We start from the raw sequence: 16,606 nt of genomic DNA, 5'->3' as shown, positions 1-16,606 counted from the left end.
ATACAAATTTATAAAATTCTCTAGTTCATGTCTGACTCTAGTACTTGTAAACTCTGGTGTAATTGTTGTGTGCTACTGTGTGCTATATTTGCCCAAACTAACTTCCCTCTCTATAAAATTCTGAGGTGTAGTCTTGCAACCTTTCCACCTAAGGGTGGGTGCTATTCATCTGAATACAATTAGTGGTTTCTCTTCCTGTCCAATTCTCTCCACTATACACAGAATTCTATCAATAACTTTAAGTGATGAAAAATTTTTTTTTTATTTCAAATCCCTTAAACAAAAAAATGAAGATTAAATTCATTATATGTCTAATTTAATTAATATATCTTGAAAGCTACTAACAAGAAACCAAATATCAACATTATATTTAAAAATAACTCTTACACATGATATTGCTTACTGTACATAGTGACTACCGTGCTAATTCATAAAATTTGCTTTAAGTTGGCAGGATAAAATGCCAGCTGAACAAATTGTGTAGTTGTCATAATGTGAATATTTTTTAAAAGGTGCACACACATATTTATAACAGAAGATCTAATCTATAACAGAAGCTCAATCAATTAAGATAACCTCCTTCTCTAAAAATTATGTATATCAAGTCATACTCAGATTACTATATTTAAGTGAAACATGAGATTTAAAAACACTGTTATAGCTTATATACTTATATCCTTTCTATTTTGAGCTTTATTTATTTAGATTCCTAATAATGACCTGAAAAGAATTCGAGTTTGGTTAGCAGGTGACTGCTTTTTCACTAATTACAGTCTTATTGCTATAATTTCACATTTTTTTCTTTTTGTCCAGAAGATGCTGCTGCTGCTGCATAGATGCGGATACAACTTTGACTAGTGCTGCTCTGTAGTCTCACTGTCACATTCTTTTTGACTAAAAAAGAGATTGATGTACTTTTTTTTTTTCTCACTGATTTTGCTGTTCATTCCACCTTCTGATTACTGCAGTCTTGGGAAACAAGGTATCATAAAATGTAAAGGGTGTTCTAAGAAATCCATTTATGTTATCTGATCCAGGAGAGAAGCGAAAACGAAGATTGGATTAAGATGGGATCAAGCAGTGAAGATTTAGGAGTGGAAGGGTAAAGGTGATAACTGCATTTGCAAACACTACCAAGACCCAAAGAAATTATTTTAACTGAAAAGCTAGCACTTTACAGGAGAATACACTATAATAAAAGAGAATGGCATGTTCTAAGAAGGCGAAAAAAGAAAAGAAAAATAACAATTAGATTAGGAATAAATGAAATCAGATAACCAATTTTCCTATTTTTGTTTATTTATGCTAATTAAAATATATATCTTTTTAAAAATCCACATTTTAGCCCAAGGAGCTACTGTGTATGATACTGCTCATGTATATGTTCCGTCCTCCATCTTACAGTTACAAAATTAATTAACAAAAAAAAACTGGAGTGGAATTCTGAAAGAGTATAGCTCTGCTTTTGCTCTGTGAAGATGAAGGCATCTTTACAGTAATGCACCAGTCCATCTCCTGATCTCCTTGTTTATATAATTGCTGACTAATCACAGCTCTGTTTCCTCCACAGACACAGAAGACTGCACATACTGATACACATACAAGTGAGGCTAGAATAGTATTTAATAATATATAGGTCAGGTTTTCAGGCTTTTTCTTATTTTTAAATTTTTTTTTAATATGGACCATTTTTTAAAAGTCCTCATTGAATTTTTTACAATATTGCTTCCATTGTTTATGTTCTGGTTTTTTAAGGGGGAGGGGGAGGAGGGCAGTGAAGCATGTGGAAAGAATGAAGGCAGGAGGAGAAGGGGAAACAGGCGATGAGATGGTTGGATGACATCACTGACTCGATGGACATGAATTTGAGCAAGCTCTGGGAGTTGGTGATGGACAGGGTAGCCTGGCGTGCTGCAGTCCATGGGGTCACAAAGAGTCGGACACGACTGAGCAACTGAACTAAGCTGAACTGAATGAGGCATGTGAGATCTTAGCTCCCTAACCAGGAATCAAACCCACATCCTCTGCACTGGAAGGTGAATCCTTAACCAATAGACTACCAGGGAAGTCTGGCCATTCAGTTTTAATGCTGTATTCCAGTAATGCAACTTTGTGGACCATCACAAAATTTAAGTCAGATATTTAAGCTGTTTTGAAGTAGAAATGTTAGTGTGTACACTTTAGAGGTGAACTGTTAGTAGTCATTTGTATGTAGACAGAATGATAACAAGATTAATGATATAGGCAAGAGACATCTTCAGAATTACAGGTAACTTTGGATTCTAGACTATAAGAGATTAATTCTTGGCAAAATAATTAAAATTCCTCCTAGAACAAAATAGTTGAAGAACAATGGGAGGTTAGCAGGTAGAATTTCATATGGAGAGCTGAGAATATGAATTAAATATACTCACTTTCTTGACAAAGTATGAGGCAGGACATTGGTACACAACCATGAGAGTTCCAGGGTGAGGTTTGAAACTGACTCTGGAAAATGGAGGGCAAGAAGAAACCATAGAAAGAAACAGGCTGCTCCTGATTGATGGGCAGCAGTTTTAATAAACAAGGGAACTTACATGAGAGACTTATCTTGGGCTGCTGCAAAATGAGTCGCTCTCCACAAATGCCCAGCAGAATCTTAAGAATTTATATAAAGGCCTTAACTCAGTTCAGTCACATATAAATGATCTCAAAAATACCTTGCTCTCAAGGCTTCATCATTGAAGTATGGAAACAATGGGCAGAATGTACATTTCAAGGACTAGGGTAATAAAACTCCCATTGCCCAGATCCACTTTGTACTCTCCAACACAAGTTCATCTACTATATATGGAGAATGAAAAGAGAAGACCATGTGTGGGAATTGAGGAAAAGGGCAAAGATAAAATAACCATTGCAGGATTTGACATATCAAAAAACAGAACCAGTAAGCAATACTTAATGTTCATCTGTGGGTTTTGGTCATGAATTTTAAATGAACTTAACATAAAAATATGATTATTTTAAACATGTATGAATGGGAGTATCTTTCATAGCTGTATCTAAATTTTTTTCTATATCATTACCAATACTTTTTAAAAAGCACACCAGTATCATATCTAGAGCAGGCATTTTAGATATGATAATTTTCTATGGAGATATTTACTTCTTATAAGTTGAGAAATTATTTTCTTTACCATTTTTAAAAGATTTAACTTATTGAACAAACTGTGAAGGCCTGTTTCAGTGCTTATCATGCAAATCTATATTATGTTTTGCATATAACCACATGACAAATGGGCTTCCCTGGTAGCTCAGATGCTAAAGAATCTGCCTGCAAAGCAGGAGACCTGGGTTCAATCCCTATGTTGGCAAGATCCCCTGGAGAAGGGAATGGCTACCCGCTCTAGCATTCTTGCCTGGAGATATCCATTGATAGGGGTGCCTGGGGACCTATAGTCCATGGAGTCGCAAAGAGTTAGACATGACTGAGCCACTAACACTTTCACTTTCAGATGCCAAATATCCTTCAAATGCATTAGACATTTTACAAATTGAGGGTAGGTGAAGAATTGGTATTGATTGAAGAATTCTGATACAGTAGCTTAAGTGAAGACACAACACATGACACTGTAAAACAAGCAATGTTTTGGAATAGAGAGAAAATAAAAAAAAAGGTAACCATGGAGAATATGAAGACAGCAACTTAAATTTGAAAATAACACTTGTTGAAGAAAAGAAAATAGAAAGTGAAATTAATCTGAATAGGTAGGTAATGCTATGAGCATGAGGAAGCAAAGTTTCATTTATGCAATGTTGAATTTAAAGAAAGAAGAAAAATGTTTATCTGAAAATGGAAGTACTTATGCTACATAGATATACTGTGAAATATATCAGTAGAAAAAAATTACTGGGAAATTCTTCTACAAATACTGCTTTATTCCTGATCTGCTTATTCTTGATATCATATTCATAGCAGGAATTGATATTTATGGATCTTCCAACTCTATACTATTTCTATTATGATAGATAAATTATGTTCAATAAAAATGCATAAACCTAAAAAGTATATACTGAGAAATATAGACAGTGAAATATAATGTGCCTTTAGAATTAAACACATTTACATACATAGAATATAAATTCAATAGAGTATGTTTCTAGTATTAATTTGAATACTATTTCTCTACAAAATGAATGATAGACTTAGTAATTAATAAGAACATTTTATTTTTCTGATAGTAGTTTCCTTTTTGATTTCATCATTTTACCATGAGTATCTTTCCCAAGTCAGTGGGCATCTGAGTGTCATTTTTTTAGAATCAGGGCTTTCATTGACTACCTAAAATAGTTCAATTTATTTTAGTCAGTAATTTCCTGAAACCTAAACTTTAAATGTCATAAATGAATATGTCAGTGTAAAACTATTTCTTCAGTTACTTTCCACACAATGGCAGTGTGTCTTAGCTTAATGTGGTTAAGCTAACAAGAAGCTGAAACTAAACTTGAACAAATACATCTGTATAGCCTTACATAAGTTACTCTTCTATACATAAGATATCATTTTTTTTAGATATATGCTTCAGAAATATTTAAAGGTGGAGAAAATATTCATCAATAAAATATAGCTATAGCATTACTCAATTTTACCCCCTGCAAATAAATTAAGTAATTAAAAGGGAGATAATGAATGTACATCACTTTAATTCTGGTGGAAAGATTTAATGAGTTAATATATGTAAAGGGCTTAGAATATTGCTTAGCATATAATAAGTAAGTAACAATTAATAGTTATTTTATTATCATTGTGAGATGTTTTCTCTTTATTTGTGCCACACTCTAGCACTAAGTTTTAGTCTTCTATTTCACTTCTGCTATAGCTTTATCATATAAAAAACACTTTAGAGACAGGATGGGAACATTCTTTGTACAGCAATTAGAAGGTCCTAGGAAGTGACATTAACAACATTCAAGATGAATCCAAGTTGAAAATCTAATTGTATCTCCAAGTAGATACAATTTCCTAGAAATATAGATTTTGTTGTTTTCATTAAACATATATTCCTTCTCTTTAAGAGTTTTTACTGGTTGCTTCATAGTTTTCATTTGATTTATAAAGCAAGATACTTATATAAATTATTTAAAAGATATATTGCTTGAGAATTTACCTGGAAATTCAATTTTGTTCAAATATTTTATTATGGTTCTACTGGATACAAAATACAGTTTTATTAATAACTGTATATTTTAAATTAAGGAAATTATAACACAAAATAGATTTTATCAGTTTTGATGATTTAGGGTAGGAAACTGTATTTTTTTAACTTAAAAATCTGATTTGAACTTAGAAAATCAAGGTTAGGTTCTATTATTGCTTATTATCACTACAAGTTCAGAAATGTAAAATAATATATTGCTAAGTCGCGTCAGTCGTGTCCAATTCTGTGCGACCCCATAGACGGCAGCCCACCAGGCTCCACCGTCCCTGGGATTCTCCAGGCAAGAACACTGGAGTAAGTTGCCATTTCCTTCTCCAATGCGTGAAAGTGAAAAGTGAAAGTGAAGTCGCTCAGTCGTGTCTGACTCTTAGCGACCCTATGGACTGCAGCCTACCAGGCTCCTCCATCCATGGGATTTTCCAAGCAAGAATACTGGAGTGGGGTGCCATATAGACATACCTTTAAATGTGTTTAAATTGTATTATCAAATTATTTTGAATTTATAAAGTATATTCCAGTCTTAATTAATTATTCACTTAAAATATTTAAGCCCTTTTTACTGGTATTGTTAATTTAATAATGTGCATATGTATATATGAATATTATGCAATTCAATATTTTAAAGATCACATTTCAGATTCAACAATGTGCAATATGAATCAGTGCTGCTTTAACATTAAACCATGTTCTTAAAAATGCTGTGGGCCTAACTAAATAAATGAAGAATTTTTGACTATTTATAAACTATCTATCACAGTTGCCTAACTACAATTTACTGTTTAGTTGAATAGTGAAATAATATGATTTAGCATCACTTCTTAAGTGAAATGTGTGTTCCAGGTAGTACTAGTGGTAAAGAACCTGCCTGCCAATGCAGGAGATGTAAGAGACATGGTTGAATCCCTGGATTGGGAAAATACCCTGGAGGAAGGCAAGGCAATCCATTCCCGTATTCTTGCTTGGAGAATCCCATGGATAGAAGAGCCTGGCAGGCTGAAGTCCATAGGGTTGCAAAGAGTTGGACACAAGTCACATGACTTAGCACCACACATTAAGGTGAATGGGTTTTGCTGGTGGCAATGCAGCAGACATAGGCAGCATGGGTTTAATCCCTGGATAGGGAAGATTTTCTGGAGGTGAGCTTGGCAACCCACTCCAGTATTCTTGCGTGTAAAACTCTATGGACAGAGGAGCCTGGCAGTCTATATAGTCCATAGGTTCCCAAAGAGTTGAACACGACTGAAACAACTGAACATATTTGCATTAAGGTGAATATTAGAAATCAGAATGAGACTGTAATTCACATTTAGATTCTGCCAGTCATAAAAAAGGTCAAATACGAGTCTGTATTAGAAAGAAAATGAAAATATCCCATATTTGATAGTATAAAGGTTAAATTAACTGAAATAAATGAGTTCTTAGATTTAAAGAAATATTTAGAATTTGGTTAAACTGAATGCTAAATAATTAGCATATATTTTGAAAAAATATAATAAAGTAGAAATCAAAAATCAAACTTAAAAAAAAAAAAACAGCAGACATGCAAATTCTGTTAAATGGTGCTAATTTTCATGTATGTAGAATTTTTTAAAATGTTTGAAACACTACCTGAAATTTAGATGCATTTTGGTTTTGGTATTTTTCCTGTGGGAAATAATTTTAATGTGAGTTAGCATTATGTTTAAAACCCATATCCATGAGATGTAGCTGATTCTTTGGAAAGCTGTTCCCTGTATTTTAAGTTTCTACTAAATAGTAGATTAACATATTCAACTTCTGATTGTAGTGGTAAGTGCATAACAAATGTAAGACAAACCAAAATCAATCTACAGCAACCCAAACAAAAGCACCATTTATCCTTACCATGTTTCATAAAGGAAGGATATTTTGGAACCTAAATTTAGAAAATTATATTATCTCACAGTAAAATACTGACTTTTCCCCAAAAATGATATTGCCAACTATGCAAGATCTACAGTATAAACATATGTTAAAAACAACAAGGCATAAACAAAATTTATTTCAATATAGTGCATTATGTTGGATTCACTGATACATTTTTGTTAATTTTGTAGCTATATAATATAGTACAATATAATTGAATTTCATATTAATTTTTAAAAACCCTAATCCAAGTTTGATGTCATATAGGGTTATTGGCAAAAATGGAAGCATATTCAACATGTAAAAATTTAATTATTTTGTGAATCAAAAATTTCTAAAACCTAATATCTTCCTAGACTCTACTATTAGCCTTTGCCTTGGGTGTTTTGCAGGGAAGCATATCAACTTTAAAATTTAATTCACCAACCAACCCCACAGAAAGCATATCATGTCTTTTAAAAAAAAATGACATTTTAAAAAATTTAACTGGGTTACTCTGAATGTGTGAAATTTGGCAGTCTTGTTATATTTCATGAATTATCAATATATAAACTGTTGTAAAATACATTGAAAGTTGTTTAAAAAATCTACACTATATAGAAAATATTTTGATTAAAGTAATCAGAGTGTATGTCTAATATCTAGGATAAGAATGCAAATCTGAAAAGAATAGCATACCTATATTTATCTCTATGTTGTATTTTAAATAAATTTACTTAAATAACTTTTTATTTCATAATATCAGATGTAAAATATTTTATGAACTTTTATTTACTTTATTGGTAATATATTCTTATAGGAAAGAGTATTTATCATCTGGATAAATAGATACTTAATGTCTATTTTATTAGAGAGTTGCTCTCTGGATTGTAAAAATATGTTCTCTCTCTGAATAAGCAAATTCACAGCATTGAAAATAGAAGAATAACATTCCATTGTAAATTTTATCTTGCTCTTTAGTCTTTTTCTACCTCTCTGTACCTGAAATGATTTTCGAATCTTTGCTTACTTTTCTTGTAGTTTAAATGAGTGATTTCAAAGTATATTATTTGAAACATTTTTCCCTAGTATGTTAAATAATTTTATTTGAACAGTCATCTTATGTTCATTAATTTTATTTTTTGTTGAGTTATAATTAGCATACAATATTACATTAGTTTCAGGTATACAGCGTAATGATTTGATGTTTCTATACAGTGTATTTTACATTTTTAACATTTTGAAATAATCACTGCAATAAGACCAAATGACCATACAAGTTGTTACAACACTGTACTCCCTAAGTGTACATTACATGCCTGTGACTTACTTATCTTATAGTTGGAAGTTTGTACCTCTTAATCCCCTTCACCTATTTTGTAAGTGTCCCATTCTCCCTTCTTTGGCAAGCACCAGTTTGTTTTCTATATTTATGGATCTATTTTAGTTTAGTTTTGTTTGTTTAGTTATTTTAGATAGCACATACAAACACAATTATATGGTATTTGTTTTTTTCTGACATTTCATTTGGCATAATACCCTACAGTATAGTAAGGCCCCTAGGTGGCATAGAGGCATAAAGAAAAATTTTAATACCGTAAGTATTCTTTATGCTACTGAATACTTACGGTAGTGCAATATATGCTACAAAGTAGATCCACTGATATGTGTCAGTAACTCATTCTAAACTTTAGTACACTTAGGTTTTTTAATAGTTTCTTTTTATATTAAAAACAAGATGTGTGTAGATTTATAGCCATAAAGAAATGGAGAAAAATAATAAAATGTCAGTAGTACCCCAGTTTGGAGAAGGAAATGGCAACTCACTCCAGTGTTCTTGCCTGGAGAATCCCATGAACAGAGGAACATGGTGGGCTACTTTTCATGGGGTCACAAAGAGTCGACACGACTTAGTGACTAAGCAGTGTCCCAATTATAACAACTACTAATAGATTTTCTCTTATTACTACATTGATTATTCACTCTTTCACTTGTTTATATTGTACTTAATTTATAAATTATAGTGTTTCTAAGAATAAGGGGAGTATTATATTAAATGAGAAAACAGGAATTATAATAATGAAGGGAAAGTTAGTTCATGAAAATATATGTTATTAGGTCATGTATAATTAGTTGATTTATTCTGTGAAATCAACTACATAATTCTGCTAGGCAAAAAAAAAATTTAAAAAGCAGATTCAGTAACAATAATCACAATATGGATTTGATAAAAAATAAATATGGAAAAGTCCATCTTTTCATGGCATTGGGAGTAGGGAATAAAATTCTCTTATAAAATCTAATAAAAATATAGAGAAGACAGTGATATAAACCTGATCTCCAAAATGGGTACCATATTAAATGACACATAATTTATTTTTATAATTCTCAATATGACCTTATAGTCCAATAAAAATGAATACATAAAATATTTGAGAGATAGCACAATGTACTTTTCTTCCTATATAATATTTCATGATTTTTCTGGTTCAGTCCAATAATATTATTTTACCAGTTTAAGTGTCAAAAATAGCTAAAAATACCAAGTTGTATTTTTAAGTCTCATTATTTTGACTATATCATACTAATTTCTGCTAATACTCAAGATATTTAACCTTACTGTAGATGTCAAGCATGTTAAACATTTCCAAAGTACTTTAAAAAAAAAAATCAGGAGAGTTTTACCATTACAACTGTTTTTAATTCACACAATGATTCTGTTTGTACCCATACAATGATCTAACCCTTCCATGGGACAAAAACAAACACACAAAAAACCATACCCCTGAACTTTTTTTTTATTCTAAGCTATGACATAGAGAACCTAACAGAACATTGTAACATATTTTACAACATAAAATTTTAATTATCTCAGTGTTCAGCTGCATAAGGAACACAAAGACAATAAGCTGGAAAGTGCCCTTCAAATATATTTCATTGTAATTTTTAATTTTCTGATATCCTGTAGTTTTTAACTCAGAATGTTTTGTATTAATAGTAAGAAACAATGGCTATCACTTTTATGTGATATCAAGTAAAAATTGATATTAATTTGGCATCAAGAGTAGAAGAATCATGGCTACAGCAGCAGTGACATCTTATATGGAGATCTGTAGTCTACTGAAGACTTTTACACCAGATCTTGATCAAATGTTGGCATTTTCAAAGGTCATCCAGCTCCTCACTACTAGTCAATTACTGAATAACGGGTACTACTGGCAGTTAAACACAGCTGCAAAATTAGCTAAGGCCCTAGAGAGACACCAAGCACTTGTGACAGAAATATTCTGCATGTATTTCAGAAAAAAAATTCCTGGTACCCCCAGATTAGCTATACATACCATTTTGGTCTCCATAAAATTTTCTGCTATAGATTGTAGGATCAGTTATTATTTCTAGTTTGAGGAACTGACTTGAAATTTGTCCTTTAATGCTTTCTACAATAACATTTTAAACAAATCTCTTTACAAATGAACTGAATCCTGTGATAATAGTATTAGATAGGGAAATGTACTGATTCTTTGGAGAAGGAAATGGCAACCCACTCCAGTATTGCCTGGAAAATCCCATGGACAGAGGAGCTTGGCAGGCTACAGCCCAAAGGGTTGCAAAGAGTCGGACGCAGCTGAGCATAGCACAGTACTCTACTACATGGTATACGAGGGCAGAAATGTTTGTTTAATTCAGTGCAGTATACCCAGTACCTAGAACAACACCTCACTTAGAGGAGGAACTCACTAAGTATCAAGTAAACAAATAATGGAAAATGAAAAGAGAAATGTGGTATTGGTTAATTTTTCAATAATAAAGTTACTGAGGAACCACAATAAATTTAGAAACAAATGTGGTTTGAAATAACATAAAGAAAAAAAATACAAACTATGGAATTGGAAACACAGTTTCACATGCTTGTCTGTGACATCCAGCTGGAACATTGTATAAATGTTCCACTTGATTAAGATTTTGATCACTGGAGTGAAACTGTCTTGATCAGGATCCCAATTCCACCTCCTACTTGCTGAACAGTTATGTATAAGGTATTCTATTTCCAGGCTATAGGATTTTCAAATAAAAGATAAAAGTAGAAGTAACACTAATACTTAGCTCCTTGGGTTAATTTAGAAATTCCATGACATAATAGATTGAAAAAAAAAATTGGCATCTGTAGTGAGTTGAACCATATTTCTCAAAAAATATGTTTAAGATCTGAGTAACTTGTGAACATGACCTTATTTGAAACAAGATCCTTGCAGAGGGGTCGAGTTGAATGCATACTAGTTAGGGCGGGTATGGTCCTGCTTATTGTTGGCTATGGATTTCTGTCCTCCAGAATTTTGAGAAAATACATTTTTGTCGTTTTAAGCTACTTAGTTTATGGTAACTTATTCAGTTCAGTTCAGTTCAGACGCTCAGTCCTGTCTGACTCTTTGTGACCCCATAAACCTCAGCACACCAGGCCTCCTTGTCCATCACCAACTCCCGGAGTCCACCCAAACCCATGTCCATTGTGTCGGTGATGCCATCCAACCATCTCATCCTCTGTCGTCCCCTTCTTCTCCTGCCCTCAATCTTTCCCAGCATCAGGGTTTTTCAAATGAGTCAGCTCTTCGCATCAGGTGGCCAAATATTGGAGTTTCAGCTTCAACATCAGTCCCTCCAATGAACACCCAGGACTGATCTCCTTTAGGATGGACTGGTTGGATCCCCTTGCAGTCCAAAGGGACTCTCAAGAGTCTTCTCCAACACCACAGTTCAAAAGCATTGATTCTTCTGTGCTCAGCTTTCTTTATAGTCCAACTCTCACATCCATACATGACCACTGGAAAAACCATAGCCTTGACTAGATGGACTTTGTTGGGAAAGTAATGTCTCTGCTTTTTAATATGCTGTCTAGGTTGGTTATAACTTTCCTTCCAAAGAGCAAACATCTTTTAATTTCATGGCTGCAATCACCATCCGCAGTGATTTTGGAGCCCAGAAAAATAAAGTCAGCCGCTGTTTCCACTGTTTCCTCATCTATTTGACATGAAGTGATGGGACCGGATGCCATGATCTTAGTTTTCTGAATATTGAGCTTAAAGCCAACTTTTTCACTCTCTTCTTTCACTTTCATCAAGAGGCTCTTTAGTTCTTTTTCACTTTCTGCCATAAGGGTGGTGTCATTTGCATATCTGAGGTTATTGATATTTCTCCTGGCAATCTTGATTTCAACTTGTGCTTCCTCCAGCCCAGCATTTCTCATGATGTGCTCTGCATATAAGTTAAATCAGCAGAGTGACAATATACAGCCCTGACGTACTCCTTTTCCTATTTGGAACCAGTCCGTTGTTCCATGCCCAGTTCTAACTTTGCTTCCTGACCTGTATACAGGTTTCTCAAGAGGCAGGTCAGGTGGTCTGGTATTCCCATATCTTTCAGAATTTTCCTCAGTTTATTGGTAACATTATATTAGATTTAATATTTTAATCGCTCGATATCTTGATTTCTTCATGGACAAAAAAAATGGGGCATAATAATACCCAGCTTGCTAATATTTCTATTAGATTTTTTTGTCAAAAGCACTTTAAATAATACATAGAATCTGCCTGCAATACAGAAGACCAGGTTCAATTCCTTGGGTGGGAAGATTCCCCTGGAGAAGGGATAAGGTACCCATTCTAGTATTCTTGAGTTTCCCTGGTGGCTCAGATGGTAAACAATATGCCTACAATGTAGGAGACCTGGGATCGATCTCTGGGTTGGGAAAATTCCCTGGAGGAGGGCATGGCAACACCCTCCAGTATTCTTGCCTGGAGAATCCCCATAGACAGAGGAGCCTGGCATGCTATATCCCATGGGGTCACACAGAGTGAGACATGACTGAGCAACCAAGCACAGTACAGCCCAGAAAATAGATGATCAAATGTCCCTTCCAATTATTCCTGATAAATCATAAAAATATCTTTTAGAAGTAGAGTTTTAAGGAGTATTTATTCATGTAAAATAAAGATATCTGACTAGTTATAGGCATATCATTGTGTTTTAGGGAGAAGGCAATGGCACCCCACTCCCGTACTCCTGCCTGGAAAATCCCATGGCTGGAGGAGCCTGGAAGGCTGTGGTCCATGGGGTCGCTGAGGGTCGGACACAACTGAGCGACTTTACTTTCATTTTTCATATTCATGCATTGGAGAAGGAAATGGCAACCCACTCCAGTGTTCTTGCCTGGAGAATCCCAGGGATGGGGGAGCTTGGTGGGCTGCTGTCTACGGGGTTGCACAGAGTCGGACACGACTGAAGCGACTTAGCAGCAGCAGCAGCATCGTGTTTTAATAAATGCTTTAGAATGTGCACTGTTTATTTACAACTTCCTTAATAAGCATTACCTAACATTTCTCATTGATATCACTGGTACCGGCACCCCTGCACAGAATATTTCTCTTAACCTTGATATTTTTGAGACTAATATTAACATGGGAAATATTTCAGAGGGAAAACAATTTAAAGCAAATCAAAATATTCAAAATTATGCAGACCACCCAAACTTTAAAGCATGTAATTTATTTTCTTCCTTAGGATTGATATCTAACAGAAAAAAAGCTCTCTGAATTAGAGAAGGTGATCCAGATAGATGGGTGTCCTGTTGGCCTCAGACAGCTCTGACATAAAACTCATCCCTGTTGCTGGCTTCAGGGAGGCATCTAATCACACCAGCATAATTTGTTTTCTGTAATTTTCTTCAGGATGCATGGGGTTGCGGGCAGGGTCACATTGCACAGTACACTAAATATGGCATTTCACTTGAAAAATCCTCTCTGTGCTTATTTCTTGTCTAAGTTTGCTTATGTGTGTTCTTCCTTCCTTCATATAATACTCAGATCTCTGGCTTTTCTTTCTTCTAGAAAGCTTCCATCTAGTTTTTAATTTCTATTCAATCTCTCTTTGATTAACTAGGCCAATTTAGTCTCTGTTATTCTGTTGTCTCCATAAATGAATATTCACATTCAGCAAGAAAAATCTCTTGTCTTTTCATATATTTGGTGAATTCTTTTTTAGAAATCTCTTTCTTTCTCTCTCCTCTCTCTCCAGTCTCTATAGTCTCCTCTCTGCTTTCCCTTCTTACCCAGAAAATTTAGATTATTTTAAGAATGTCTTAACTTCCATGTTTAACCTTCACCTTTCTACATCTATTTAAATCTAAAAGAGAAGTATTTTTACATTCTCTGTGCTCTGAATAAGGTATATTAGAAATGACAACAGGCTTAGATGATAATTTCTTACCACCTCTTTGAAATCAAAGATATATGATGTGTATTATCAGTCCCTTTCTCTGATCCCATATATCTCTACTTGTCCGAGAAATTAATAATTGTCAAGCATACTATAGTAAAAAATGCTAATATGTCTGATTTATGTCTTGATATATGTATTTCCTACTACCTTAAAATAATTAGAGTTAAAATTCAGCACACATCTATAAAAGATCTGCTGTAATGTGTGTTGTAGTAAGAATCTGGAGATAAGAGGACTACTGCCATCGGTGACCTCACAAACTGTGACAGAACAGACACATATGTAACTGAGCATCATACAAATGATAAATGTGCATTTAAAGACATTATTTTACATTTTGATAAGGTTTTATATGTGTCAGGAGGATAGTGAAGAGTCATCAAGAGAACTCAAGCCAAAATGCAATGTATTAAAACACTATTCTACTCACTATTTGGTACTGAGTGATTTTCTTAACATCTTTGTGCCTCACTCTGTTTATTTATAAAAATGGAGTCCTGAATAATTTTCATTTCATGAGAGGTTGTGAATGGTAAATATTACCTGTAAAACACTCTGATCTCTGTGGTATATTATAGGTATAAAATAAATGTGTCTTTGCTTCGGTTGATGCTGTTATTGTGGCGATGATGATGATCATACTGATTATAATGAACGAAAAAAATACTGAAATTTTAACCCTTTTCAGGTCTTCTAAAGTCTTTCTTTTCTTCTTTTTCTTTTTTTTTTTTGTTCCTCATGGAGTCCCTTTCCTCTTATGAGACTATCAAAGAAAGAAAATGCCAACATTTATTAGGAGTCTACCATGCAACAGAAACTGTATTTTTATAGGTTTTATATATATATATATATATATATATATATATATATATATATATATATTTGTGTGTGTGTGTATGCATTATTTATATGTATTATATATATCTGGGTTTCTGTGGTAGCTCAGATGGTAAAGAATTCGCCTGCAATGCAGGAGATCCCAGTTCAATTCCTGGGTTGGGAAGTTCCCCTGGAGAAGGGATAGGCTACCCATTTCAGTAATCTTGGGCTTCCCTGGTGGCTCAGATGGTAAAGAACCTGCCTGCAATGAGGGAGACCTGGGTTCGATCCCTGGGTTGGGAAGATCCCCTGGAGGAAGGCATGGCAACCCACTCCAGTATTCTTGCCTGGAGAATCCCCATGTACAGAGGGGACTGGCTGTACAATCCATGGAGTCACAAAAAGCTGGACATGACTGAGCGACTAAGCACATATATATGTATATTTATAAATATATTTTTATGTACTGGTTCTGTTTTACTCAAAAGATATATGTATACATATTTGTTTGCAGTTAGAGAAAAAGATTTATTATGGGTAATTACTATGAAGAAGAGTTGGTTCAGGTAATATGGAATCAAAGAAGTTTCATAATCTGCCATCTGTAAACTGGAGACTCAGGAAAGCTTGTGGTATAATTCAGTCTGAGTTCAAATGCCTGAGAACTGCGGACCTGCTAGTGTAAATTCCAGTCTGAGGGCTGAAAAGGGAGAAGTGTTTTGTTTTAAGTCATGTAGTGAGACAGGAAGCAGAAAGGAGTGAATTCTTCCTCCTCCTTTTGTTCTATTAAGGCCTTTAGCAGACTGGATGATGTTCACCCACAGTGGGGAAGGCAGATGTACTTTTCTGGGTCTAGAGATTCAAACATTAATCTCATCCAGAAACAGGCACAAGCAGAAATAATATTTAATCTGGGCACACCATGACTAGTCAAGCTTACACAAAATTAACATTAAAGAGCAGTTTTAATTTCTCAAAGTAATCTAATATTAAAGACAGTAATGATGAAGAAATAAACTTACCTACCTGAGCTACACTTCAGCCATATTCTCCCCCTTCCCTCTTCTTATAAATGAAAAGCACACATTTTCTTATTTAAAAGCAGATTCTCTTAGTATGTTAACTATTGTCCATGTACATTTCACCAGCCCAACGACCTCAGATCATTTGAAGCAGAATCTCTAATACTTCAAGTATCATGTGTTTGTGAATTGTCTAAAAACATATTAAAATGAACTGGATTCTGATTCGGTAGGTCAGAGATGGTGTTGTTGTTTTAAGTCCCTAAGTCAGGTCTGACTCTTTGCAACCCAATGAACTGCAGCACACCAGGCTTCTCTTCCATCACCATCATCTGGAGTTACTTAAACTTATTTCCATTGAGTCATTGATGTCATCCAACCATCTTATCCTCCGCTGTCCCCTTCTCCTCCTGCCTTCAGTCTTTTCTATCA

This window comes from Bos javanicus, chromosome 20, assembly GCF_032452875.1.
Source record: "Bos javanicus breed banteng chromosome 20, ARS-OSU_banteng_1.0, whole genome shotgun sequence".
Classification (NCBI taxonomy): Eukaryota; Metazoa; Chordata; class Mammalia; order Artiodactyla; family Bovidae; genus Bos; species Bos javanicus.
The sequence above is the reverse complement of the archived record's forward strand: the minus strand, read 5'-3'. Positions refer to the sequence as shown.